At 43.2% G+C, this 26,804-nt stretch overlaps 1 protein-coding gene and 1 non-coding gene across 2 annotated transcripts in view; one reads left to right on the forward strand and one right to left on the reverse strand.

Annotated features, from left to right (window-relative positions):
* The window catches only part of LOC126088144 (lachesin-like), a 566,198-nt gene that overhangs the window by 149,652 nt on the left and 389,742 nt on the right, over positions 1–26,804 (forward strand). The window lies entirely within an intron of this gene.
* Trnas-uga (transfer RNA serine (anticodon UGA)) lies at positions 25,737–25,811 on the reverse strand. Its single transcript has one exon. It is a non-coding gene; the product is annotated as a tRNA-Ser (tRNA).

Consider the following 26,804-nt stretch of genomic DNA (forward strand, 5'->3'; position numbering starts at 1 on the left):
TCCTACTCTCGAATTCCAGTCACCCATGACTATTAAATTTTCATCACCCTTCACTATCTGAATAATTTCTTTTATCTCATCATACATTTCTTCAATTTCTTCGTCATCTGCAGAGCTAGTTGGCATATAAACTTGTACTACTGTAGTAGGTGTGGGCTTCGTATCTATCTTGGCCCCAATTATGCGTTCACTATGCTGTTTGTAGTAGCTTACCCGCATTCCTATTTTCCTATTCATTATTAAACCTACTCCTGCATTACCCCTATTTGATTTTGTGTTTATAACCCTGTAGTCACCTCACCAGAAGTCTTGTTCCTCCTGCCACCGAACTTCACTAATTCCCACTATATCTAACTTTAACCTATCCATTTCCCTTTTTACATTTTCTAACCTACCTGCCCGATTAAGTGATCTGACATTCCACGCTCCGATCCGTAGAACGCCAGTTTTCATTCTCCTGATAACGACGTCCACTTGAGCAGTCCCTGCCCGGAGATCCGAATGGGAGACTATTTTACCTCCGGAATATTTTACCCAAGAGGACGCCATCATCATTTAATCATACAGTAAAGCTGCATGCCCTCGGGAAAAATTACGGCCGTAGATTCCCCTTGCTTTCAGCCGTTCGCAGTACCAGCACAGCAAAGCCGTTTTGGTTATTGTTACAAGGCCAGATCAGTCAATCATCCAGACTGTTGCCCTTGCAACTACTGAAAAGGCTGCTGCCCCTCTTCAGGAACCACACGTTTGTCTGGCCTCTCAACAGTTACCCCTCCGTTGTGGTTGCACCTACGATACGGCTATCTGTATCGCTGAGGCACGCAAGCCTCCCTACCAACGCCAAGGTCCATGGTTCATGGTTCAAGTTCGAAATATGGCGCGTATTTTAATGCGAGATGCTTTCAGTAATTTCCACAATGAAATCTGTCTCCAAATCTTGCAGAAAACCCAAAGAGATTCTGGTTATACATAAAGCACACCAGTGGCAAGACAAAATCAATACCTTCACTGCGCGATATCAATGGTGAAGTCACTGATGACAGTGTCACTAAAGCAGAGTTATTAAACACGGTTTTCCGAAACTCCTTCACCAAAGAAGACGAAGTAAATATTCATGAATTCCAATCAAGAACAACTGCCAAGATGAGAAACATAGCAGTAGATATCGTCGGTGTAACAAAGCAGCTTAAATCACTTAAGCAAGGCCTCCGGTCCAGATTGTATACCAGGCAGGTTCCTCTCAGAGTATGCTGATAAAATAGCTCCATATTTTGCAATTATATAGAACCACTCGCTCAGAGAATGATACGTTCCTAAAGACTGGAAGATTGCTCAAGTCACACCAATACCCAAAAAGGGAAGTAGGAGTAATCCGCTGAATTACAGACCTATATTACTAACGTCGATTTGTAATGGGATTTTAGAACATATACTGTATTCGGACATTATGAAGTATCTCGAAGAAAACAATTTATTGACATGTAGTCAGTACGGATTCAGAAAATATCGTTCTTGTGAAACACAACTAGCTCTTTATACTCATGAAGTAGTAAGCGCTATCGACAGGGGATGTCAAATTGATTCCATATTTTTAGATTTCCAGAGACCGTTCCTCACAAGCGTTTTCTAATCAAACTGCGTGCCTACGGAGTATAACCTCAGTTGTGCGACTGGATTCTTGAGTTCCTGTCTGAAAGGTCACAGTTAGTAGTAATAGACGGAAAGTCATCGAGTAAAACAGAAGTAATATCCAGAGTTCCCCAAGGAAGTGTTCTAGGCCCTCTATTGTTCCTGATCTATATTAACGACATAGGAGACAATCTGAGTAGCCGTCTTAGATTGTTTGCAGATGATGCTGTCATTTACCGTCTTGTAAAGTCATCAGATGATGAAAACGACTTGCAAAATGATTTAGATAAGATATCTGTATGGTGCAAAATGTGCCAATTGACCCTGAATAAAGAAAAGTGCGAAGTTATTCACAAGAGTACTAAAAAAATCAGCTAAATTTCGATTACGCGATAAATCACACAAATCTGAAGGCTGTAAATTCAACTAAATACTTAGGGATTACAATTACAAATAACCTAAATTGGAACGATCACGTAGATAATATTGTGCGTAGAGAAAACCAAAGACTGCGATTCTCTGGCAGAACACTTAGAAGGTGCAACAGGTCTACCAAAGAGACTGCCTACACTACGTTTGTCCGCCCTATTCTGGAGTACTACTGTGCGGTGTGGAATCAACATCAGGTGGGACTGATGGATGGCATGGAAAAAGTACAAAGAAGTGCAGCTCGTTTTGTATTATCGCGAAATAGGAGAGACAGTGTCACAGACATGGTACCTGAACTGGAGTGCCAATCATTAAAACAAAGGCGTTTTTCGTTGCGACGGGATCTTCTCATGAAATTTCAATCACCAGTTTTCCCCTCCGATTGCAAAAACATTCTGTTGGCACCCACCTACATAGGGAGAAATGATCATCACGATAAAATAAGAGAAATCAGGGTTCGGACGGAAAAATTCAAGTACTCTTTTTTCCCGCCTGCCGGTCGAGAGTGGAACGGTAGAGAGACAGCATGAAGGTGGTTCACTGAAACCTCTGCCAGGCACTTTATTGTGAATAGCAGAGTAATCACGAAGATGTAGATGAAAAACGATATTGTGATTCCTGCTACACTGTATTGACAGAAAAATACTCTAAACAGGTTAGAATTCAGCAGTCAGCTTGTTTTATGATGATGATATTTGGTTTGTGGGGCTCTCAACTACACGATCATCAGCGGCCGAGCTTGTTTTTCAGATGCTTGTTTTATAGATGTGTGCAGTCAACGATTATAGATAAACATCAAGAGTCAAGTTTCTAGACCGGTATTCAGCTGCACCGCGTCGCACAAGCTGTTGTCCACAAAAACGAGTCGCTTACAGTGTTCTCGCTCATGTAGGTACGCTGCCAGTCCGGACAGCCCTAACAGCGTACTTAGCGCGCAGCTCATTACGCCGACGCGAGTCGTTCTCCTGGCCACGGCACGGTCAGATAAGGGCACCACTATCGCCTAAGTTGCGTAAATTACCGTTCCTTTGCTTTTTTCCCCGCTTGTGAACACAGCTATGTATCACTGAGGTCACTGTTCACTTTTATCACGCTCTTTGTTGCTTCCTCTTATCTTGAGCACGTAACCCAGAACCTCTTGCGAGCAGTTTCTAAGAAAACAGTACAGTCGTTTGAGTTCAGTCTGCTGCGCAGTCCAAACTAAACACTAGACCCTACATAAGTAACATTTTCGTAGGGTTTTACTTTGCGTTAACAAATGGGTCAGCAGTGACGGGACTTAATTAATTTTAACTCTACTGTGAGTTTCATAGAACACATTGTCTAGTTGATCGTGCTATAATTTTAAAGTCCACTTTGTCATATTAGAAAATATATTTTTATACTGTACTTTTAAAGTTCCTTATTTCCTGTGAGTCTGAATGTTCCTTCTTCAGAGCGTAATGGTTCTAAAATTAAGCTTATTACTTTCTGTTCTCCTTTTTGTATCTCCCCCCCCCCCCCCCCCCGGTTTGAAATTACTGATTCACTGCAGTTGGTGTAGTGCCTCATTTTTATATATTTTGAGATGAATTTTTTTTGGTTGGCAAATGTGTTTCGTATATCCGAACGCTGTTTTCATTTTTTGACAACGAATTTCACAGCCAAACCTTCCTCGGTCAGTCTCTTGCATGCTTTCGCATAAGTATTTGAAATTTCTCCGTATTTAGTTTCTAGAATTCTGGGTGACAGATTCTTCCTAGAATGCCTGGTGCTCCTCAGCTTAAAATATTTATTAAAAGCCATTTAAACACCGTGAGCCGCAATTGAAACGATTGTTTGCCAAACCGGTATCCGTATGCACAACCCATCGTAAGCGGCTTCTGATAACAAGAACAAATAAATGCATCCGCATCAATTTCTACAACATAGTGCTGAAAAGATGTTCTGTCATAGATTCTTCCTAGACTTGTACTGTATTTCCCGACATGATGTTTCTTTATTTTATCATACTCACCATACAGCCATCAACATATTACATGTTTTTAGCACAAATATATTACAACAGTTTCTTCTCAAAGCTACAGATTTTTTATTAAATAAATGGGTTATAGTAACAAAAAATAGTATTTTAAACCCTCTCGTATCGTTCCTGGATAACAAATAGTAGACAACGTTTACAGCTGTTGTTCAGAGTAAATACTAGTAAAAGGGTCAGTCTATTTCACAGCTGATAGTCGTACCGCGTCCAGTAAGAAAATACACGTAGTTCAAATCACCAACAAGTCATACGGGGCCTCAGTAATCCTTAATAGCTGCCGATAACTAGGGAATGAACTGTGGGTGAACTTCATTCTTCCTTTAAATGAAGTAAAACGAGGATTTCGGAGAATACAAAATTGTTAAGGCTTTCGTGGTCACTTGTTGACAAACTGCCTATTGGCTTCTGTTTCGGTTCTTCGGCCGACGTTCGTCTGAAGATTTTACCGACGTTTCGTCAGCACCAGTGGCTGAAATTGTCAAAGCTTCACCCTCCATTGTTGGTGGTGGACTGGAGCCGAGCTCGCGGCCGCCTAGTGCGCCAACGTCCGATGGGTTCTCCGCGGTCATTTCCGGTGCGGTTCTCCTCTTGCTACCTGCGACGGTCGTTCGCTGCAGCACGCGAAACCAGAATCTGTTTACCTTAAGGCCTGCTTCTTTCTTGTTGAAGCTATTCAAGTATTTTTGTACTTCTGTAGTTTCTCTGAACAAGCGGGTGAGGTAGTGCTTCTCTACAGCCAGAACTTCCGTGTTGGCAAAATTTACTACGTGGTCGGTCTCCCTCAGAGCGTGATCTGCCACGGCCGATTTATCCACCTGTCCCGACCTGCAATGTCGCTTATGTTCTATGATCCTGCTGTTGATAGATCGTCCAGTCATTCCGACAAAGCTTTTCCGCATGTGCATGGTATTGCAAGTGGGTCCCTTTTTTCCTCTGCCGATCTAAGACACTCTTTGATCTTCTTTGTCGGCTTGAAAATCGTCTTTACTCCGTGTTTGTGCAATATACGGCCGATTCTGTCCGTCACTCTGGGAATGTATGCAGACAGGCAGTACCCGACATTTCTTTTCCTGATTTGTCACTTCGCCGAGTGTTTGGTTCTGTTGCATTTCTAATGTAACTTGTGGTGTACCCATTGCTCCCTAGGAAACTTTCCAGGTGTTCGCATCTGGATTTTGTGTCTCAGATATTCGTTCTGCTAGCGTTACGAGCCTGTTAATCATGCCTCTTTTCTGGCTCGCGTGGTGGTTTGATACTTTGTGCAGGTATCGGTCCATGTGTGTCGGTTTTCGCCATCCCTTGTGACCAGCACACCTAGGAATGGCAGTTTTTTTGTCCTTTTCTACTTCCATTGTAAATTTTATGCTCGCATAGAGGCTGTTCAAGTGTCTTAGGAAGTCACCAAGCCGTTCTTCATCATTGCTCCACACAACGAAAGTATCATCGACGTATTTGTACCACACCTTAGGTTTGCAAGTCCAGTGCCTGTGCTTCGAAATGTTCCATGAAGAAGTTGGCCACCACTGGACTAAGAGGATTACCCATGGCGAAGCCTTCCAGCTGTTCGTAGAAGTTGCCATTCCACGTGAAATAGCTCGTGGTGAGACATTCATGAAAGAGCATTGTGATTTCTTGCGGGAAAAATGGAACCGATGTGCTCCAGAGAGTCCCTGAGTGGCACTTTTGCAGTCCGCAGCTCGTGGTCGTGCGGTAGCGTTATCGCTTCCCACCCCCGGGTTCCCGGGTTCGATTCCCGGCGGGGTCAGGGATTTTCTCTGCCTCGTGATGACTGGGTGTTGTGTGATGTCCTTAGGTTAGTTAGGTTTAAGTAGTTCTAAGTTCTAGGGGACTGATGACCATAGATGTTCAGTCCCATAGTACTCAGAGCCATTTGAACCATTTTTTTGGCACTTTTGTAAACAAAGAAACAACATCAAAACTGACCAGGATGTCCTTTGGTGCTAGTTTCAGTTTATTCCGCTTTTCAATGAAATGTCCTGAGTCGTTAATGTGTCAGTCTTCCACACGTGAGGCTGGATCAGAGAGGTCAAGTGTTTTAGCAAATTATACGCCGGTGAGCCAGGAGCGCTAACAATCGGTCTTAGTGGAACATTGTTCATATGGGTCTTAGTTAATCCATACAGCCGAGGTGGTAGAACATCTGTGTTGCGCAGGTTCCTCTGTAAATCTGTCGGCAGAGAAGACGCTTTGATTAACCGACTCGTATACCGTGTGATACACTGCGTCGGATCACACTTGGTTTTCGGTACGTCGTCGGATCTAATACGTCATGGATCTTCTGCTCATAGTCACCGGTCTTCATTAGGACGGTCGCATTTCCCTTATCAGCATTCAGTACCAATATACTCTTGTCGGCAGTAAAATCATCAGACGAACGTCGGCCGAAGAACTCGAGACAGAAGCCAATAGGCAGTCTGTCATTTCGGGGAATTTCTTCCATACGTTTGCGCAACATTTGCTTTTATAAATTAGGTTGACAGCTTCGTTATTTAAAGATACTGTTATTTCAATTCGTGATTGTTTGAAATAAGTGTTTGTGGGTTATACTTGTTGACTTTTTTTAGGTCTATCCAGGTGCTCATAGAATCTTACATATATGTCGTTCACCACTCACACTGGCTATGCCTGTCGGCCACCTTTGTTGTTTTTCCACTTCTTGCATGATATCCACAAATGTTTGTAGGGTTCATTCATCATACGGAACCAAAGTATGCTCTTGCTGTCTGATATGATAAGGAGGGTGAGCCGTGCGTGGCTAGTGTTCCCGCTTTCATGTATTTTACACCCTGTTTTTAACGTACTTCCACCTCGTTGTTGTTGTAGTCTTCAGTCCTGAGACTCGCTTGATGCAGCTCTCCATGCTACCCTATCCTGTGCAAGCTGCTTCATCTCCCAGTACCTACTGCAACCTACTTCCTTCTGAATCTGCTTAGTGTATTCATCCCTTGGTCTCCCTCTACGATTTTTACCCTCCACGCTGCCCTCCAATGCTAGATTTGTTATCCCTTGATGCCTCAGAACATGTCCTACCAACCGATCCCTTCTTTTGGTCAAGTTGTGCCACAAACTTCTCTTCTCCCCAATCCTATTCAATACTTCCTCATTAGTTATGTGATCTACCCATCTAATCTTCAGCATTCTTCTGTAGCACCACATTTCGAAAGCTTCTATTCTCTTCTTGTCCAAACTATTTATCGTCCATGTTTCACTTCCATACATGGCTACACTCCATACAAATACTTTCAGAAACGACTTGCTGACACTTAAATCTATACTAGATGTTAACAAATTTCTCTTCTTCAGAAACGCTTTCCTTGTCATTGCCAGTTTACATTTTATATCCTCTCTACTTCGACCATCATCAGTTATTTTGCTTCCCAAATAGCAAAATTCCTTTACTACTGTAAGTGTCGCATTTCCTAATCTAATTCCCTCAGCATCACCCGATTTAATTCGACTACATTCCATAATCCTAGTTTTGCTTTTGTTGATGTTCATCTTATATCCTCCTTTCAAGACACTGTCCATTCCGTTCAACTGGTATTCCAAGTCCTTTGCAATTACAATGTCATCGGCGAACCTCAAAGTTTTTATTTCCTCACCATGGATATTAATACCTACTCGGAATTTTTCTTTTGTTTTCTTCACTGCTTGCTCAATATACAGATTGAATAACATCGGGGAGAGGCTACAACCCTTGTCTCACTCCCTTCCCAACCACTGCTTCTCTTTCATGTCCCTCGACTCTTATAACTGCCTTCTGATTTCTGTACAAATTGTAAATAGCCTTTCGTTCCCTGTATATTACCCCTGCCACTATTAGAATTTGAAAGAGAGTATTTCAGTCAACATTGTCAAAGGCTTTCTCTAAGTCTACAAATGCTAGAAACGTAGGTTTGCCTTCCTTAATCTTTCTTCTAAGCTAAGTCGTAAGGTGAGTATTGCCTCACGTGTTCCAACATTTCTACGGAATCCAAACTGATCTTCCCCGAGGTCGGCTTCTAACAGTTTTTCCATTCGTCTGTAAAGAATTCGTGTTAGTATTTTGCAACTGTGACTTATTAAACTGATAGTTCGGTAATTTTCACACCTGTCAACACCTGCTTTCTTTGGGATTGGAATGATTATATTCTTCTTGAAGTTTGATGGTACTTCCCCTGTCTCATACATCTTGCACACCATATGGTAGAGTTTAGTCGTGACTGGCTCTCCCAAGGCTGTCAGTGGTTCTAATGGAATGTTATCTACTCCAGGGGCCTTGTTTCGACTCAGGTCTTTCAGTGCTCTGTCAAACTCTTCACGCAATATCGTATCTCCCAGTTCATCTTCATCTACATCCTCTTCCATTTGCATAATATTGTCCTCAAGTACATTGCCCTTGTATAGACCCTCTATATACTCCTTCCACCTTTCTGCTTTCCCTTCTTTGCTTAGAACTGGGTTTCCATCTGAGCTCTTGATATTCATACAAGTGGTTCTCTTTTCTCCAAAGGTCTCTTTAATTTTCCTGTAGGCAGTATCTATCTTACCCCTAGTGAGATAAGCCTCTACACCCTTACATTTGACCTCTAGCCATCCCTGCTTAGCCATTTTGCACTTCCTGTCGATCTCATTTTTGAGACTTTTTATTTACTGCATTTTTATATTTTCTCCTTTCATCAATTAAATTCAATATTTCTTCTGTTACCCAAGGATTTCTACTAGCCCTCGTCTTTTTACCTACTTGATCCTCTGCTGCCTTCACTATTTCATCCCTCAGAGATACCCATTCTTCTTCTATTGTATTTCTTTCCCCCATTCCTGTCACTTGTTCCCTTATGCTCTCCCTGAAACTCTCTACAACCTCTGGTTAGTCAGTTTATCCAGGTCCCATCTCCTTAAATTCCGACCTTTTTGCAGTTTCTTCAGTTTTAATCTACAGTTCATAACCAATAGATTGTGGTCAGAGTCCACATCTGCTCCTGGAAATGTCTTACAATTTAAAACCCGGTTCCTAAATCTCTGTCTTACCATTATATGATCTATCTGATACCTACTAGTATCTCCAGGATTCTTCCATGTATACAACCTTCTTTTATGATTCTTGAGCCAAGTGTTAGCTATGATTAAGTTATGCTCTGTGCAAAATTCTACCAGACGGCTTCCTCTTTTATTTCTTAGCCCCAATTCATATTCACCTACTATGTATCCTTCCCTTCCTTTTCCTACTCTCGAATTACAGTCACCCATGACTATAAAATTTTCGTCTCCCTTCACTACCTGGATAATTTCTTTCATCTCATCATACATTTCATCAATGTCTTCATCATCTGCAGAGCTAGTTGGCATATAAACTTGTACTACTGTAGTAGGCGTGGGCTTCGTGTATATCTTGGCCACAATTATGCGTTCACTATGCTGTTTGTAGTAGATTACCGGCAGTCCTATTTTTTTTATTCATTATTAAACCCACTCCTGCATTACCCCTATTTGATTTTGTATTTATAACTCAGTATTCACCTGACCAAAAGTCTTGTTCCTCCTGCCACCGAACTTCGCTAATTCCCACTATATCCAACTTTAACCTATCCATTTCCTTTTTAAAATTTTCTAACCTACCTGCCCGATTAAGGGATCTGACATTCCACGCTCCAATCCGTAGAACGCCAGTTTTCTTTCTCCTGATAACGACGTCCTCTTGGGTAGTCCCCGCCCGGAGATCCGAATGGGGGACTATTTTACCTCCGGAATATTTTACCCAAGTGGACGCCATCATCATTTAACCATACAGTATAGCTGCATGCCCTCGGGAAAAATTACGGCTGTAGTTTCCCCTTGCTTCAGCCGTTCGCAGTACCAGCACAGCAAGGCCGTTTTGGTTAGTGTTACAAGGCCAGATCAGTCAGTCATCCAGACTGTTGCTCCTGCAACTACTGAAAACTAACATTTGTCTGGCCTCTCAACACATACCCCTCCGTTGTGGTTGCACCTACGGTACGGCCATCTGTATCGTTGGGGCACGCAAGCCTCCCCTTACCAACGGCAAGGTCCATGGTTCATGGGGGTAGGACTTCCACCTCACTACGTTAATTTAAATTACTACTGTCACTGAGTTGCTGCTTTGCCTGACCGTCAGCGGCGTTAGCAGCACGTACCGATATATCCCCTCTCGTACCGATCGAGGTGGTTAGCACACTGGATTCGCATTCGGGAGGACGACGGTTCAATCCCGCGTCCGGCATTCCTGAATTAGGTTTTCCGTTATTTCCCTAAATCGCTCCAGACAAACGCCGGGATGGTTCCTTTGAAAGGGCACGGCCGAATTCCTTCCCCGTCCTTCCTTAATCCGATGAGACCGATGACCTCGCTGTTTGGTCTCTTCCCCCAAACAATCCAATCCAATCCCCTCTCGTAGTTTCTTTGCTCATCTGCTATTTCTTCCCGTTCGTTGTCTGTCGTAGGGCAGTTCGGTTCGCGAGTTCGGGCTGCCAGTCAGTTGGAACGTGTCTGGAGCGCAGTCCGGACCTGCCAGTCGGGGAGTTGCAATGCGGCACTAGGGCAGTCGGGTTAAAGCGGCTGTGAGGTTTACTTCGACATGGCTCGCCCGGCCATTGCCGCCACGCATCACTTGAGCCGGGCCACGGTCTTGGTGCATCGTCGGTCGGCCGTCCTACCGGACGACGCGTTTTGGCTCGCCGATCTTTCATGAGTCGGATGTGTGTGTGTGTGTGTGTGTGTGCGTGTGCGCATCGACTCCCGATTTGTCTTCGTGCGTGCTTAGTTACTGTTTGGTATCGTCCAGGTCTTCGTGCAAGTGTTTGTCAGGTTGTGTGTGTAGTTGGCGTTATTTCCACTGACGACAATTTTAGATGTTGTTGGCATTCTGAGAGGAGTCGGTCGGTTGCTGCGGACCAGGGAAGTTACCTCCGCACGATACAGTCGGCTGCGTCCGCTGCCGGCCTTTGCGCAGCGTCGGAGCGTGCGTGTGTTGAGCTGTCCGATCGCTACGAACTTCGTGGTTCACCGACCCAGGACGTCAAAGTTGAGTAGTGTTTTCAACTGCCTAAGCCACGTCCATTCATGTTGTGTGGTTCGTTTCGGTGGTTCGCTGTTTGGGAGGTTTTCCTGTGAGCAACACCGAGTGTTTCTATTGCTGAAATTTAGCCGCCATGCGGTGCAATTAACTACATACAATTCAAGTGCATCAGCGGAATTTCCTGCCTTGTGGCCGTTAGTGTTTTGGTTACCTGCCCTAGCCACTGACGTGAATTCAGGCAGTGTTTCTTTTGGGTGAAGTTAACTATATTACCGTATTTCAAATTCAAGTGTATCAGCGGAATTTTCTGCCTTGTGGGCGTTAGTGTTTTGGGTTACCTGCTCTGGCCACTAACGTAATTTCAGGCAACGTGCGTTCCTCACCTGTTGTCGCTGTCCAACATTCTGTGTGGTTTTGACAGCTTAATACATTTTTCGTTGTGGAAAATCACGTTCGTGACTTTTTGTGTTTGAGTTCTCATGTACCGATTGGTGGCAAGCAAGTCGTTTAGTCTGTCGGTCCGTGGCTGTCCCTTGGTTGGGCTCCGACGGATCAAGTGTAGTTGGGCTCACCACCTGTCTCGCTTAAGTGAACGAGGGTAGTCCGACCTCCCTGGAGGCTTCTGAGTGCCGTTTGCTTTATTGTCTTTCTCGCCGGTGTTTAATTTTCTGCTAATAATCAATCAAAGCCAGTGATTTAAAAATTCTTGATTTTGAATTTTGAAAAATCAACTGTGGACCTTAAGCCGCTTAAAACCTTATTCTTGAGATTACCTTTTAAGCAAAACCATTGCGCCCTTCTGTCTTAAAAGATTATGCTGATATATTTTAAAATTTTCAAATTTAATTGTTGCCCTCAGCCGCTTGTATTGCACCTTGCATATGTTTGTTGTATCTACTTTTGCCTTGAGGCTTTCCTGCCTAGCTGTGATACTATATGTATTTTAATTATATTATGTGCTATTTTAATTGCATTTTTATTTTGTTGACTCTTAAGATTTCTTGTTTGGAGGCCCTCAGCAGTGAAATAATTGCCTTTTTGAAACTCGTAGTTTTAAAGGTTCGGCTATGTGCCGTTTTGGTTTAAAAGTGTTATTAAATTATAATAAATTACAATTTTGAGTGAACCTGACCGACACCTTATTTGGCCCTTTCCACAATCTCAGTCACCTGTTCTGCCCTGCGGGTTTAGTGGGCCTCTCAGAGATGCTTAGGAGAGACTTTTCTAACATACAAGTATATCACAACATTTCGAATGATATACGTGGCCCGCCTTTGACATCGTTTCACTACCTCTCAATACATTCGCCTTCACAGTTTACACATTCTCCCCTGCATTCCAGCCAATTCTGGAAATGTCTTTTTTTTCTCTCTTCGCTGTTGTTTCTACAAAAACGTCCCGTTGGAAAGATTAAGTAGTATTTTTTGCTGTGTTCTGGTCACGCATATTTTATTCGACGTAAGGAAAGAAATAGATCGACTGCTACGGTCGCAGGTTCGAATCCTGCCTCGGGCTTGGATGTGTGTGATGTCCTTAGGTTAGTTAGGTTTAAGTAGTTCTAAGTTCTAGGGGACTGATGACCACAGATGTTAAGTCCCATAGTGCTCAGAACCATTTTTTTTAGAAATAGATCTCTATATCGTATAAATCAGGTGAATGGAGACGTTTTTCTCCGTCAAATAATTGTCGCTTACCACGTGACATCGGGCATTGTCATGATGGATGTTGCGACGTTTCTGATTGGTTCTGATAAATTCATTGATTACTTGTGACAAGCAAGTTGTTGTATTCCATTCAGTATTCACTGCTCTTCGATCATCTGAGTCAGTGGTTGTAATATGTCGAGAGTAAGCAAAGAAAAAGTCGATCATATTCTTCAAAGTGCTTCGCGAACGAGCAGTTTTTGTTGGCATCGGTTCTTCTCGAAACACCCGTACATTGATTACTGCTTAGTTTGCGGTTGGTATGTATGTATTCAAGTTTAGTCTCTCGTTACGATGTTGTACACAGATTTGCCACTTCCTCGGTCGCACTTCTTAAGCAATCTCTTATTCCAGTAGGTTCGGCCCTGTATTTGAGATTCGTTCAAATTTTGCGGAATCCGCGAGAAACAGGTCTTTTTTAGCAGCTAATTGTTCATGCAAAATCGAATTTGCTGCAGTCTTTAATATACCTTATTTAGCTAATACTGTTAGTTTCATGTTCTATGTATCATTTGAGATATTAATCATATTTCTTCGTAACGAGTCATTTTAGATTCACGTTACACATTCATACGCAATTAATGACTACAAACTGATCATTTAGAAGATTTAAAAAAATTCCGATGTGAGTTAGTTACACCTAGTAATCACTTTTTACGGATTAAAAACTCTGAATTCTTCTGCATGATAGGAGTTATCAATGAGAATTTCACTTTGTTTTCTCATTTAACTTTGCTCTGTGTCAGACATTTTATATCACTGGGCGACTGGCCAACAATTTTAGTGGCAGCATTGTGCACCCATTTCAGTGCTAAATATAACCTTAATCTAGGGTAATAAATGTCATTTTTTCTTCTGGTATTGTACTTATGTACATCATTGTTCATATTGAGCTGTAGAGGATTACTTACAACAAACTTCATAAGGGAATCAATATACTGTGAATCAGTAGTCAAAGATGCCTAACGCATTAAATAGATGTACTGTATCTTATGCACTATAAGACTCTGCAGACTATAGGACGTACATTAATTTTTAAGCAATTTAAAAAAAAATATTTTTATCATTTTCATTATTAGATTGCAAACCCAGACTAAAAAATTTCTTAGCTTATAAAACCGAACTGACCTTTAAAATCACTGAAAATCGACATCTGAACTTTCTTCTTCTTCTTCCTTTTCCTTGTCATCTTGATATATAAGATGATCTTCACTGCCATCGATAGTATTAATTAGGCCCGCATCTCGTGGTCGTGCTGTAGCGTTATCGCTTCCCACGCCCGGATTCCCGGGTTCGATTCCCGGCGGGGTTAGGGATTTTCTCCGCCTCGTGATGGCTGGGTGTTGTGTGCTGTTCTTAGGTTAGTTAGGTTTAAGTAGTTCTAAGTTCTAGGGGACTGATGACCATAGATGTTAAGTCCCATAGTGCTCAGAGCCATTTGAACCATTTTTTGATAGTATTAATTATGCCGCACTTGTTGAAAGATTTAACAATAGCGTCTGCTCTCTCTCTCTCCCTCTACACCAGGATTGTTTTATCTACTGACACACGTGTTTGATTGCAGGTCGTTTTAAAGCTACCTTCGATGCGAATTCATGTTGGGTTCCGTCCATCGTCCATTTGTTCCACTCCTCTCTCATATAGACTTTATATCTTTTATTTATAGAGACATCAAGAGATTGCAATTGTGAAGTAAGTCCTCCCGGAATTGCAGCAAGTTCTGTATTTCCTGGTCTCAGTTTCTCTTTCACAGAATTATTCAAATGTCCACTAAACTGACGTAGCGCAAGAAGAGAACTCTTCTTCAATAAAGCACCTTTCCTTATCTCCCACACTGCGGTAAGCTGTAATTTCGATATTACGCGAGGCTATGGCACTGTTTTGCGCTTGAAAATGACTACTGGGTGAAGTTTAATACGGTCAGAACAACACGAAAAGAAAAAAGTGTAGTGCGTTTTTCTGATGACCACTTGTTTTTATAGCTACAGTCTTACCACCTTTCATGACAACAGCTGTGTTATTCGGCAGATCAAAATTCGGAGGAGTTTCGTCCATATTCTCTGTTTGGCTTAGTTCCACCCGGGTTTTCTTTAGATGTTGAATGATAAAGGGATGGAAAGATGATATTTTCTCTTCATACTTTTGTGACATTTTCGAAGATATTTTGATTTTGGTTCAAATGATAAGTCCATGGCACTTCCTAATCGTGTAGGACGAACCAACTCCACCCTTGGAGTCTGTTAACTTCCCCAGTAGTGCTAGCATACGACAGAGTATATGAATCATCTTTGTATTAATTCTAATGACATTTTGACGGTGTCCTTGAATCCATTTAAATACGTCTTTTCTAGTTTGCGCCATTTTGCATTCAGTCCTGTATTTGCACATTTAGTCTTCCTCATTTCTTTCAGCTTTTCTTTACTAGACCGCCAATAACGAATGGATTTTTTCTGTCAGTGAACGGCAGAAGTGCGATTCAGTTGCTCTGTTTCCATGTTCTTCTGCATATGTTACTACCTTCAATTTATAGCCCGCATCATATGAGTACCTGTAGTTTTTATTTAATTTTTTTTTCGTTACAAAACTAGTTACTAACAAAAATATTTTACTGTTACCAGCAACACAAATCACTTTCAGTTCAAGTTCACTATTATCGTAGACTGAAATGACGCATCATAAGCTAGACAGTGTACTGGGTTTGTAACGGTGGGCTGGAGGGAGACAGTGTTAGCAAGCTTGTGTACCTCGCAACTCATGTTCGTCACATCGGTACACTGTTGCTGCCAGTTGAATCCACTGTTGCCAGATCGATAGGTTTCCCGCGGCATCGAATGTATGGTCACTTTTAAGACAGGTGGGACTTAAAAATCAAACACTCGTCATTTTTATATTAATTTCGAACGTAAGACGGACTTGAATTTTGGGGGCAATTTTTTGAAGAAAAAAAAACTGCGTCTTAGTCCGTAAAATGTGGTATACAACATGGTCGTGGGTGAGCACTACATATTCTTCTTAAAGCATGTTTTCGAGCAATGAAGACTTTCTTTCTGAGCGGCGAGTTATCGCAGAACATTATTCCATGTGAGATTACGGAATGAAAATACGCAACATTTGTCAAATTACTGATTTGTCTCTTTCCCAGATTTGCGATAATTTGAAATACAAATGTGGATGGGCAACGTTGTTTCAGAAATTCCAAAGTCTGTTTTTTTTTTACTTTAAATTCTCACCAAAATGGACACCTAAAATTTTTGAAGTTTGCACGCTAGTTGCTATTTCTTCTCCGGCATCTCTCACCCCCATGCGAGCAGGAGCGCCTGCTCGGGCTTCGCCGCGAAGCATCGTACACTGTCATGAAGAATGTGTGGGATGCAGTGCCAGAAGGAAACACTGTTGTGCCCTTTCACCTCGTGTGTTTCACTGTTGATGCACGCACGTTGTGTTTCTTAAGGGGCTCCGGAACGCCCTATACTTGCAATGTTAAAATAACGCTTATAAATTACATCTTTCCTCACAAAGTATTTGAGGTAGGAAGTTGAACTTTTTACAGATTATTTATTGGAATATGGGCTACAACTTAACACAGGGATTTTACAAAATTTTAGTTCAGTTATTAAAGATGATTTTTTTTCAATTGTAATGAAAATTCACAACATTTTTTTGCCATTTTTTATTTATATATTCAAAAATATACAGTTTTTTGGAAAAAGGCTGTGTTAAATTATGCAGAAGGTACTGTGTAACATTTACTGAAAGTTTGAAACAAGTATGTTTGGAAGATTCTTAGAAAACATGTAATTAGTATGAGAAAATAAAAGTTTTGGGAATCGAGCGACAAAGATTGGATTAACTTTTTAGTGCATTCCAGATCCATAGGATGGATTATCTTCATCCTCTGCAAACGCCTCCTCCAGCTTCCTCTTGTTCCTCCTCCTGTTTACTCTTGCTTGTATTTCTAGACTCTTTACAGCCCTGTCTGCAGCCCGAAGGCGTTCCTTGTCTAAAGCAAGCATCGCTCCTACCATGTTAGAATGTTATTATTTACAGTAATAACACATAGCTTTGGCTTTCCTACATTTCTCCTTTTCTTAAAAGCCTTCAGAGGATTTCTAATAACTTTACTTTTACTCATTATTATACTTGAACAAAACAGAGACTCAAGAAACAGAATTAATTACGAATATTTTCGAGATAACGACAGAGTAAATAAACATGAAACAATCGACAATCACACCAGCGATATATATTGAACCATCACAGGTTAGCCACAACACATACTTTATCTCACATCACTAAAATGTACCTGATGAACACGGACGTTAATAATAACACCAATTGACAGCAGTTTAACAGCGCCACAGTGGGTCACGCCCATGTAGAACACATTTCAAAAAAAATTTAAAAATAGTTGTAGTCTTCGGAATTGAATAAATTATTATCTATTAAAAGGTAATAGTCTGCAGATTCAGAAAACGCAAAAAAGTAAAAATTGGACTTTTCATGATTTTGAGCCTTTCCGGAGCCCCTTACGCATTTAGGTCGCTCGAACTGGCCTTCCGTGCTGTCAGACAGTACGCACTGGAACTGACTCGAGGACAGCACTACTTCAGCTGACCTTCTGCTGTCAGATACACACAGTGGACGTGCCAAATGACGCACGTCCAACGCATTACTGTGGTGTTGCCACTGTTCTTTATCCAACCTATGTGTTTATGACACCTGATTATGATTTGTGTACTGAAACTGATTGTATAGTACGGAAATTTTTATCCGGAGCTGTTGGTAGTGAATCACGAATTTCTGAAATAACACGGGCTTTGGAACAGCACCCTCTTAAAATATATTGTTTTATTACTTGGAATAAAACTGTCTGTAGAATTATTTACTTTTACAAAGACCCTCGTACAGGGTGTTTCAAAAATGACCGGTATATTTCAAACGGCAATAAAAACTAAACGGGCAGCGATAGAAAACACCGTTTGTTGCAATATGTTTGGGACAACAGTACATTTTCAGGCAGACAAACTTTCGAAATTACAGTAGTTACAATTTTCAACAACAGGTGGCGCTGCGGTCTGGGAAACTCTATAGTACGATATTTTCCACATATCCACCATGTGTAGCAATAATATGGCGTAGTCTCTGAATGAAATTACCCGAAACCTTTGACAACGTGTCTGGCGGAATGGCTTCACATGCAGATGAGATGTACTGCTTCAGCTGTTCAATTGTTTCTGGATTCTGGCGGTACACCTGGTCTTTCAAGTGTCCCCACAGAAAGAAGTCACAGGGGTTCATGTCTGGCGAATAGGGAGGCCAATCCACGCCGCCTCCTGTATGTTTCGGATAGCCCAAAGCAATCACACGATCATCGAAATATTCATTCAGGAAATTAAAGACGTCGGCCGTGCGATGTGGCCGGGCACCATCTTGCATAAACCACGAGGCGTTCGCAGTGTCGTCTAAGGCAGTTTGTACCGCCACAAATTCACGAAGAATGTCCAGATAGCGTGATGCAGTAATCGTTTCGGATCTGAGAAATGGGCCAATGATTCCTTTGGAAGAAATGGCGGCCCAGACCAGTACTTTTTGAGGATGCAGGGACGATGGGACTGGAACATGGGGCTTTTCGGTTCCCCATATGCGCCAGTTCTGTTTATTGACGAAGCCGTCCAGGTAAAAATAAGCTTCGTCAGTAAACCAAATGCTGCTCACATGCATATCGCCGTCATCAATCCTGTGCACTATATCGTTAGCGAATGTCTCTCGTGCAGCAATGGTAGCGGCGCTGAGGGGTGGCCGCGTTTGAATTTTGTATGGATAGAGGTGTAAACTCTGGCGCATGAGACGATACGTGGATGTTGGCGTCATTTGGACCGCAGCTGCAACACGGCGAACGGAAACCCGAGGCCGCTGTCGGATCACCTGCTGCACTAGCTGCGCGTTGCCGTCTGTGGTTGCCGTACGCGGTCACCCTACCTTTCCAGCACGTTCATCCGTCACGTTCCCAGTCCGTTGAAATTTTTCAAACAGATCCTTTATTGTATCGCTTTTCGGTCCTTTGGTTACATTAAACCTCCGTTGAAAACTTCGTCTTGTTGCAACAACACTGTGTTCTAGGCGGTGGAATTCCAACACCAGAAAAATTCTCTGTTCTAAGGAATAAACCATGTTGTCTACAGCACACTTGCACGTTGTGAACAGCACACGCTTACAGCAGAAAGACGACGTACAGAATGGCGCACCCACAGACTGCGTTGTCTTCTATATCTATCACATCACTTGCAGCGCCATCTGTTGTTGAAAATTGTAACTACTGTAATTTCGAAAGTTTGTCCGCCTGAAAATGTACTGTTGTCCCAAGCATATTGCAACAAACGGTGTATTTCTATCGCTGCTCGTTTAGTTTTTATTGCCGTTTCAAATATACCGGTCATTTTTTAAACACCCTGTAGATGCCGATAAGACGGAGATCAGTGTTGACAAGTCTTACTGGTACACAGCCACGGCAAATCGCGGGCTGTACGCGGGCCCAGAGGGGACTGAAGGGAAGGAAAGGGATGGAAAGCCAGGGAAGGGAATGGAAGGCAAGTGTCGCCGCTTGACAGGACAGGGGGTGGGGGTTGTGGTGTGAGGGTAGGTAGGCGTGGCGAGAGGACGCCATGTGTCTTGTCCGGGCAGGAATTCCAATAAACGGCACTGCGTGACCCGGGGCGTCTGTCGTCGCGTCCGCTGAGCGCCTCGCGTTTAAAAACTGTGAAGCGTGGGCGGGGGTTGGTGGCGGGGGCGGGGGCGGGGGCGAGCCGAGCCAGTACCCGACCGCCTTGCAGGGGCGGCTGAAACTATTTCTGCCGGCACCTGGCCGCTGCAATCAGGCAGGAAAACAGGCGTTTGCTGATCCATATCTTCCTTACTGCATCCTGTGATTAGTTCACTTTGCTGTGGTACCTCTCGCCTGCCCTCCACTTCCGCTAAAAAATGGAACCCAAAGGCTGTCTATAGAGCCGCCGTCTACACGCCACCGTGTACGTGGCCTCATGGCGGCTTTCGCATGTACGGAGCACGGGCTGGGGCCGTCCGAAAGCCACACGGAAACTGTGGCGTTAACACGGTCACGCGTGTGGCAGTGAGGGCTTCAGCCTAGTTTACATGCACGCACTCGGTTGCAAAAAGTGTATGCGTCGAAACGAGTGTTGCAAAGTTACTCTGGAGCGCAGAGTTAACGATGAAGGTAACTTTTGCGAGATGTTTGTCTGCGATGTAACTTAGCTCGTCCAAACTTGGACCACACAGAAAACAATTGGCACAGTATACTAGAGGTGGTAAATGAAAGAAATACGCAATGAGACGAACACAAATGACACTTTTAACGCAAGACTGTGATTTCACTGAAGTCACCGCGAGTCATGAAGGTTCCTCAGGTCATTACAAAATGGGAATGGTGGTTCTTAATAGGGTGTACTCTGCAATGTGCCCCCGTGCTGGCCACAAGGTTGGTGAAGAGTTTTTGAGACACGGCGCACCATTCCTACAACATCGCTATTGATAACTCCTGGCGCTGCAGTTATGGACTGTACGGCTGGTACAGGCGGAGGTTCGAGTCCTACCCCGGGCATGGGTGTGTGTGTGTGTGTGTGTGTGTGTGTGTGTGTGTGTGTGTGTATGACATTAGCAGTCAAGTCCCATAAGATATCACACAAATTTGAACGTTTTGCCGCTAGCATACATCACATACAACCATAATCTCTTTGGATTTTCTGCCAGGTTCTTTTTTGTGGAAACTATTATAAGCATCTATCATTGAAGTGCGTGCTAAATTTCGAGCTTCTGTAAAACATCGCGAATCTCGGAGATTTTGCGTCTGTTTAAATTTGGCGTGTTTTTTCGTTGTTTCTGTAACAGTGCTCTGATCCGTTTTGTGTATCAAGGACGATCAGCTATGTCGTTTCTTAATTTATTTGGTATAAATCTCTCAACTGCACTTCATTAACTGTCTCACTCAACAAGCAGATCGATGTTTCTATGCAAGTATGTAAGATAATTCATTTTTTAGTGTACTCTCATTGAGTAAATTCTGAAGAATTTCAATTGAAGAAGCGTTATCCTTAATTAGTTTATTAATCACCTATTCAAAATTTAGAAAATTGTTTGGTTAATACACTGCTCCTTTCAGTCATATCCCCCAACCGAGGTGGAAGTGCAACATCAGGATTTTTGGCCCAGAACAAATCAGTTCCTGTTGGCGCTTTCACAAACATCCTTTTGCTGTTTGAGATCAATCTGTCCACTTTGGAAAACAATGTACGTATCTGCTCATATAGACTGTGTAAACTATGTACTTTATAAGTTATTTGTATCATGCCTGGGAAGCTTACGTAAAGGCCTTTGGCTGCCTTCTTCACACATGGAGCACCATCCGGAAGTAAAACGCCATCAAATTTCACCCAGTTCGGTCAGAACAACTGCAGAGATTCATTGTTACGTGACTCGATGCTGATATTTTTTACATGGAAATGAAAAACGCCACGTAGAAACAACACCTTCATTTATCAGCACACTTATCTCAGTATTTCCCACATTCCTACCGCTAGCGTCTGGTGATTTGTCAATGCTTATGCATATTTTTCATTATTTTCACGTTCTTTCCTGGTTTTCCTTAGCATTTCTTCGCAACAGGCTGTCATACAATTTTCTTAATGTTGATTTATTCTTCTGGTGTTTCAAAATTTGTAAATTCCGTAACAAAATTTCTGAGCGATGGGCTTCTCAGTTCATATGAAGCAATATCACACGAAATAAAAGTGTTGCATAAATCTGCATAATACTCTAGGTATGAAACTAGGGTATGTGAAGAGGAAGCTGCTTCACCTAAAAGAACTTGTCTAGAAGTTGTCCGCGAAGCCGCTATTCTATGTTTTCTACGTGCTAAATGTTGCAAGGCTTGAGATCACCGGTCTCTATTTATTGATTTCCCACGTTTTTGACAGTAGAGAATTTGTCCATTAATTGTCAAGTTGCCACTAATTTCAGCAACATGTTATTGCAAACAAGAGCAAGCATTTCACTTTATTATTGATCTGCTGCAAATATAATTTCCTTGAGACGTACGAAACTTAACTATACCTTCCATAATGATAGAAGCTAAAGAAATGAATTAAAATTTGTGCAATGGCCGTGACTTAAGCTAAATCTCCTCTTTACTACGCAGATATGCCATCTATTACATCACCGTAGCAGTACGGCTAAGAGACCTTCCTCCAATGCCGTCCTAACGTCAATTCACGCCTTCAGCATTGGACTGGGGTACTCAGTGCAGGTGTGTTAGCCATTCTGTTATGGTGGTGTTACTGTTAACACATCTGGCTAGTAAGCGGGGGACCTGACTAAGTCCCGACGTTGCTACAATTTTTAATTCGGTTCTTCAGCTTCTGTCGTTATCGTATTTTACGTTCGGCATTATATCACCAGTCGCTTCACTTAAGATACCTTACAGTACAAACACCCCACTTTAAACAAGATGAAGGCAATGGCTGAAGACGGCTGTGTACAGAGCCCGAGCTGTCCACGTCATAAATAATGGATACCCATTTCAGATAGCGTGGTAGCTCATGTAGTGGTGATCACTGTCTATGCAGTATGCCTATGAATGAGGTCCATTCAAATTGCGTTCTCATAATATGACAGTGCACGAGATTTTCTGTTACATTTAAATATTATAACAAAGAAAATTGGTAAATTATACGTTTTTAGCAAAATTATTTAAAACATTTATTTACATAAAATATTACAAAAATGCGCATTTTTATGTGAAACTAAGTTTTGTGTATGCCTGAAGTGTGCTCTGTTTTAAGAATTTCAGTCTTAGTTACAGTTTTTTTATCAATAAGCAAATAAAAATATTTATTTACATAAAAATCCGTTCCCTACAAGTTTCTAAGTGTCCTCGTTCTCAAATACTGGATGAACAAAATGTGGGAAATCGTGCGTCATGGGCTGCATTTCTTTTTCACTTCTTTGATGTGTGCAGAGTTTATGGCTCTGAGCACTATGGGACTCAACTTCTCAGGTCATTAGACCCCTAGAACTTAGAACTAGTTAAACCTAACTAACCTAAAGACGTCACACACATCCATGCCCGAGGCAGGATTCGAACCTGCGACCGTAGCGGTCTCGAGGTTCCAGACTGCAGCGCCTAGAACCGCACGGCCACTTCGGCCGGCTGTGCAGAGTTTTTCTCCCACTCTAATTCTCCGCAAGCCATGTCATGAGTGCCAAGTTTGGCTGAAACTGATTCAGTGGTTTCGGAGGAGATGTGGAACGTGCATAAATCATGCATCCATACATACGTATGCACATTTCTTTAATGTATATCGGTGTTTTTTTCGTGAATGGGTTTTATTGAAATAAAGGCTATACGGTGCCCCAAGCTGTGCTCAGGTTACTTACGAAATCCGCATGAAAATTTATCTAATAACTTTGGAGAAGAGTGTTTAGACAGACAATTTTACAGAATTATCATTGGTACATACAGTTGAAGTTTCCCCAGTAATCAAATAACAAGTAAAGAAGAAGTTACAAAAGGAGATCAAGGAAGCCACTATGGGAAGGAGATGAGCGGGACAGAGAAATACCAGCTGTGAGGAGCAACAGCGGATCGTCTTGGCGTCAGTGTTGACCTAGCTTTAGCCTGTAGGCGGTCCCATCTGGCTGTAGTATGTAGACGGTAGTCTTACGATCGTGTGAATCGCGAAGATAACCCACTTTCCACGAATAGTAATCGTCGTACTAGACTTTCTAACGGTCTCACCACTCCTACATACATCAAAAACAGTTTTCCATCACCTTGGTTCTGAGAATTTCAGAAGCTGTACAGAAAATTGGAATAGAGATCAACATAAATGTCATTTTCGCTCTTTATATTGCTTATGAAAACCACACATTGCATGTTGTACCACCATACAGCGAGACCTTCAGAGGTGTTGGTCCAGAATGCCGTACACACTGGTACCTCTAATGCCCACTAGCACGCCCTCTTGCATTGGTGCATGACTGTATTCGTCGTGGCATACTATCCACAAGTTCATCACGGCACTATTGGTCCAGGTTGTCCTACTCCTCAGCGGCGATTCGGTGTAGATCCCTCAGGTTGATGGGTCACGTCGTCCATAAACAGCCCTTTTCAGTCTATACCAGGCATGTTCGATAGGGTTCATGTCTGGAGAACATGCTGACCACTCTAGTCGAGCGATGTCGTTATCCTGAAGGACGTCATTCACAAGATGTGCACGCTGGGGTTGCGAATTATCGTCCATGAAGACGAATGTCTCGCCAACATGCTGCCGATATGGTTGCACCATCAGTTGGAGGATGGCATTCACGTATCGTACAGCTGTTACGGCGCTTTCCATCACCACAAGCGGCGTACATCGGCCCCATATAATGCCACCCCAAAACAGCAGGGAATCTCCACCTTGCTGCACTAGCTGGACAGTGTGTGTACGTCGTTCAGCCTGACCGGGTTGCCTCCAAACACGTCTCCGACGATTGTCTGGTTGAAGGCATATGCGACACTCATCGGTGAAGAGAACATGATGCCAGTCCTGAGTGGTCCATTCGGCATGTTGTTGGTCCCATCTGTACCGCACTGCGTAGTGTCGTGGTCGCAAAGATGGACCTCGCCATGGACGTCAGCAGTGAAGTTGCTCATCATACAGCCTATTGCGCACAATTTGGGTCGTAACACGACGCCCTGTGGGCGCACTAAAAGCATAATTCAACATGGTGGCGTTGCTGCCAGGCTTCCTCCGAGCCATAGTCCGTAGGTAGCGGTCATCCACTGCAGTAGTAGCCCTTGGGCGGCGCGAGCGAGGCGTGTCATCGACAGTTCCAGTCTCTCTGTATCTCCTCCACGTCCGAACAACATCGCTTTGGTTCATTCCGAGACGCCTGGGCACTTCCCTTGTTGAGAGCCCTTTCTAGCACAAAGTAACAATGCGGACGCGATCGAACCGCAGTATTGACCGTTAGGCACGATTGAACTGCACACTACACGAGCCATGTACCTCCTTCCTGGTGGAATGACTGGAACTGATCGGCTGTCGGACCCCCTCCGTCTAATAGGCGCTGCTCATGCGTGGTTGTTTACATCTTTGGGCGGGTTTAGTGACATCTCTGAACAGTCAAAGGGACTTTACCTGTGACACAATATGCACAGTCAACGTCTGTCTTCAGAAGTTCTGGGAAACGGGGTTGATGCAAAACTTCTTTTGATGTGTGTATTTGTGTGTGAGGCTCTCGAGCCGTACTTCCGCTAACATGGCACCTACCACAAGCACCTTCCAGATGGACACTGTCTATGTCTACGCCACATGTTCACTGCTCCAGGACAGGGACAAACGTGAGGCAGAGTGAACTTGCTGGCACCTGCTTAAAAACTCGCTCACAACAGAAAACACCACCACTGCAACGCCTTTTTTAATGGATCGAGAGCGTGATAATTGCATGGAGGAGATCAAGACTGGTTGGGGAGGGGGCGATTTGAGTGTCTTCCACTTGAGTTGGCGTAACTTCTGCGTTACAACGTTTTCGATACGGTGTCGTGTCCTGACATAGGCGGGAGAGAGAAAAAGGGGTTGCTGATCAGTCTGCGCTCCCGAGCGGTACAGAGCAGAAGGCAGAAGGACAATTCACAGTGAAGGCATTTGATTATTTTCTTCTATCTGAGCCAACACTGGTACAGGTATTTACTAGAAATGCAGGTGGTGAGACTCGGTAGGGAACTCGTTGTGGAGACTCTTGGACAAATAGGGTTTTGAAATAGTTGTTTATTCGAGATAGGACTAACTAACACACTGGAGGCTAGTTCTAGAGTTAGAAAAAGCATGAATAACACTGAAACTTCCTGGCAGATTAAAACTGTGTGCCGGACCGAGACTCGAACTCGGGACCTTTGCCTTTCACGGGCAAGTGCTCTACCAACTGAGCTACCCAAGCACGACTAACGCCCCGTCCTCACAGCTTCACTTCTGCCAGTACTCATCTCAATCATGAATGACACTGTTACAACAGAAGCCAGTGCAGAAGTCTTAGGGGTGGATGCTAACCACAGCAGCAAACACTAGCAGCATCTTAAGGCAACAACTTAATTGCAAAACAAAACGTACTGAAAGTGACGCTGTTCACTGAGGCACTCCAAGTGAGAGAGCAGAATTACGCGGAGCTGGACCGAGGCTGGAGCCGACGGACGCGGATTCGGCAACCAGATCGTCTGATTGAGAACTCTGCCAAAATGCGGAATCTAGGGGTTTTAAAGAATCACGTGGGGGCACTGTTTATCCCACTTAAAGCCACCCAGTCAATCCCGTAGGTCTCTTGCAGGTGCCTGCCAATCATGGTTTAGTTAGGTTCCCTTCTACTACTCCTAAGGCGAGGATGTTAATGCAGTTGCACTAAGTCCGTATTTGGTATCTACATTGTTCAGCTGAAAGCTAAACGTAACTGCTCTGCCAAATAAGGCTTACAACATAATTGTTATACGTCATTTATCCCCGCTCCCCGGAGTAGGGACTGCTAGGTCAACAGTTTTTGGCGTTTTCGCTCTCTTTCTAACCCTTGTGAGTCTACGGACGTTGCTGTTCTCAGGGCTGATATCAAGATGGCTTTATACACTAGTACGTGCCTGTTGGTTACAAAGTTCTACGGTGACACCCTACTACAGCGTCTAGACGACATATGAAGTTACATGTCAATTCCTTGAAGAGTAACTAACGCCCTGGGACCACGTCTGGGGGCGTCTGCTTTTCCGTAAGGCTCTCTCCTTGCCGCTTACTTCATGTAACAGTATCTCTCCTAGTTTCGTCTGCCCTCAGCATCGTCTCTGCTTCCGCGCCTTGGAACGCCTGTCCTCCTTTCTCACAGCTTCAAGATAACACTACAGTAGCAAAGAATAATCAGTATTTTACAACGGGGACGTGCGCTATCATGAGAT

This window comes from Schistocerca cancellata, chromosome 6 (assembly GCF_023864275.1).
Source record: "Schistocerca cancellata isolate TAMUIC-IGC-003103 chromosome 6, iqSchCanc2.1, whole genome shotgun sequence".
Taxonomy (NCBI): Eukaryota; Metazoa; Arthropoda; class Insecta; order Orthoptera; family Acrididae; genus Schistocerca; species Schistocerca cancellata.